The sequence below is a fragment of the Loxodonta africana genome, chromosome 15 (genome assembly GCF_030014295.1).
Source record: "Loxodonta africana isolate mLoxAfr1 chromosome 15, mLoxAfr1.hap2, whole genome shotgun sequence".
Lineage (NCBI taxonomy): Eukaryota > Metazoa > Chordata > Mammalia > Proboscidea > Elephantidae > Loxodonta > Loxodonta africana.
The window spans coordinates 47732397-47735072 of record NC_087356.1 but is presented as its reverse complement, the minus strand read 5'-3'; positions in this window follow the sequence as shown (position 1 = coordinate 47735072).

The following is a 2676-nucleotide window of genomic DNA, read 5'->3' as shown; positions in this document are numbered from 1 at the left end:
TCTAACTGTTTAAGATAACGCCAGATAGATTTCCAAAGTGGTTGTACCATTTTACATTCCCACCAGCACTGTATAAGAGTTCCAATCTCTCCGTAGCCTCTCCAACATTTATTATTTTGTGTTTTTTGGATTAATGCCAGCCTTGTTGGTGTGAGATGGAATCTCATCGTCGTTTTAATTTGCATTTCTCCAACGGCTAATGATCGAGAGCATTTTCTCATGTATCTGTTAGCTGCCTGAATATCTTCTTTAGTGAAATGTGTGTTCATATCTTTTGCCCACTTCTTGATTGGGTTGTTTGTCTTTTTGTGGTTGAGTTTTGACAGAATCATGTAGATTTTAGAGATCAGGCGTTGGTCTGAGATGTCATAGCTGAAAATTCTTTCCCAGTCTGTAGGTGGTCTTTTTACTCTTTTGGTGAAGTCTTTAGACGAGCATAGGTGTTTGATTTTTAGGAGCTCCCAGTTATCGGGTTTCTCTTCATCATTTTTGGTAATGTTTTGTATTCTGTTTATGCCTTGTATTAGGGCTCCTAAGGTTGTCCCTATTTTTTCTTCCATGATCTTTATCGTTTTAGTCTTTATGTTTAGGTCTTTGATCCACTTGGAGTTAGTTTTTGTGCTTGGTGTGAGGTATGGGTCCTGTTTCATTCTTTTGCAAATGGATATCCAGTTATGCCAGCACCATTTGTTAAAAAGACTATCTTTTCCCCAATTAATTGACACTGGTCCTTTGTCAAATATCAGCTGCTCATACGTGGATGGATTTATATCTGGGTTCTCAATTCTGTTCCATTGGTCTATGTGCCTGTTGTTGTACCAGTACCAGGCTGTTTTGACTACTGTGGCTGTATAATAGGTTCTGAAATCAGGTAGAGTGAGGCCTCCCACTTTCTTCTTCTTTTTCAGTAATGCTTTGCTTGTCTGGGGTTTCTTTCCCTTCCATATGAAATTGGTGATTTGTTTCTCTATCCCCTTAAAATACGACATTGGAATTTGGATCAGAATAGCGTTATAGGTATAGATGGCTTTTGGTAGAATAGACATTTTTACTATGTTAAGTCTTCCTATCCATGAGCAAGGTATGTTTTTCCACTTAAGTATGTCCTTTTGAATTTCTTGTAGTAGAGCTTTGTAGTTTTCTTTGTATAGGTCTTTACATCCTTGGTAAGATTTATTCCTAAGTATCTTATCTTCTTGGGGGCTACTGTGAACGGTATTGATTTGGTTATTTCCTCTTCGGTGTTCTTTTTGTTGATGTAGAGGAATCCAAGTGATTTTTGTATGTTTATTTTATAACCTGAGACTCTGCCAAACTCTTCTATTAGTTTCAGTAGTTTTCTGGAGGTTTCCTTAGGGTTTTCTGTGTATAAGATCATGTCATCTGCAAATAGTGATAACTTTACTTCCTCCTTGCCAATCCGGATGCCCTTTATTTCTTTGTCTAGCCTATTTGCCCTGGCTAGGACTTCAAGTACGATGTTGAATAAGAGCGGTGATAAAGGGCATCCTTGTCTGGTTCCCGTTCTCAAGGGAAATGCTTTCAGGTTCTCTCCATTTAGAGTGATGTTGGCTGTTGGCTTTGCATAGATGCCCTTTATTATGTTGAGGAATTTTCCTTCAATTCCTATTTTGGTAAGAGTTTTTATCATAAATGGGTGTTGGACTTTGTCAAATGCCTTTTCTGCATCAATTGATAAGATCATGTGGTTTTTATCTTTTGTTTTATTTATGTGATGGATTACGTTAATGGTTTTTCTGATATTAAACCAGCATCGCATACCTGGTATAAATCCCACTTGATCAGGGTGAATTATTTTTTTGATGTGTTGTTGGATTCTATTGGCTAGAATTTTGTTGAGGATTTTTGCATCTATGTTCATGAGGGATATAGGTCTGTAATTTTCTTTTTTTGTAATGTCTTTACCTGGTTTTGGTATCAGGGAGATGGTGGCTTCATAGAATGAGTTGGGTAGTATTCCGTCATTTTCTATGCTTTGAAATACCTTCAGTAATAGTGGTGTTAACTCTTCTCTGAAAGTTTGGTAGAACTCTGCAGTGAAGCCATCCGGGCCAGGGCTTTTTTTTTGGTCGAAGTTTTTTGATTACCGTTTCAATCTCTTTTTTTGTTATGGGTCTATTTAGTTGTTCTACTTCTGAATGTGTTAGTTTAGGTAGGTAGTGTTTTTCCAGGAATTCATCCATTTCTTCTAGGTTTTCAAATTTGTTAGAGTACAATTTTTCATAGTAATCTGAAATGATTCTTTTAATTTCATTTGGTTCTGTTGTGATGTGGTCCTTCTCGTTTCTTATTCGGGTTATTTGTTTCCTTTCCTGTATTTCTTTAGTCAGTCTAGCCAATGGTTTATCAATTTTGTTAATTTTTTCAAAGAATCAGCTTTTGACTTTGTTAATTCTTTCAATTGTTTTTCTGTTCTCTAATTCATTTAGTTCAGCTCTAATTTTTATTATTTGTTTTCTTCTGGTGCCTGATGGGTTCTTTTGTTGCTCACTTTCTATTTGTTCAAGTTGTAGGGACAGTTCTCTAATTTTGGCTCTTTCTTCTTTTTGTATGTGTGCATTTATCGATATAAATTGGCCTCTGAGCACTGCTTTTGCTGTGTCCCAGAGGTTTTGATAGGAAGTATTTTCATTCTCGTTGCATTCTATGAATTTC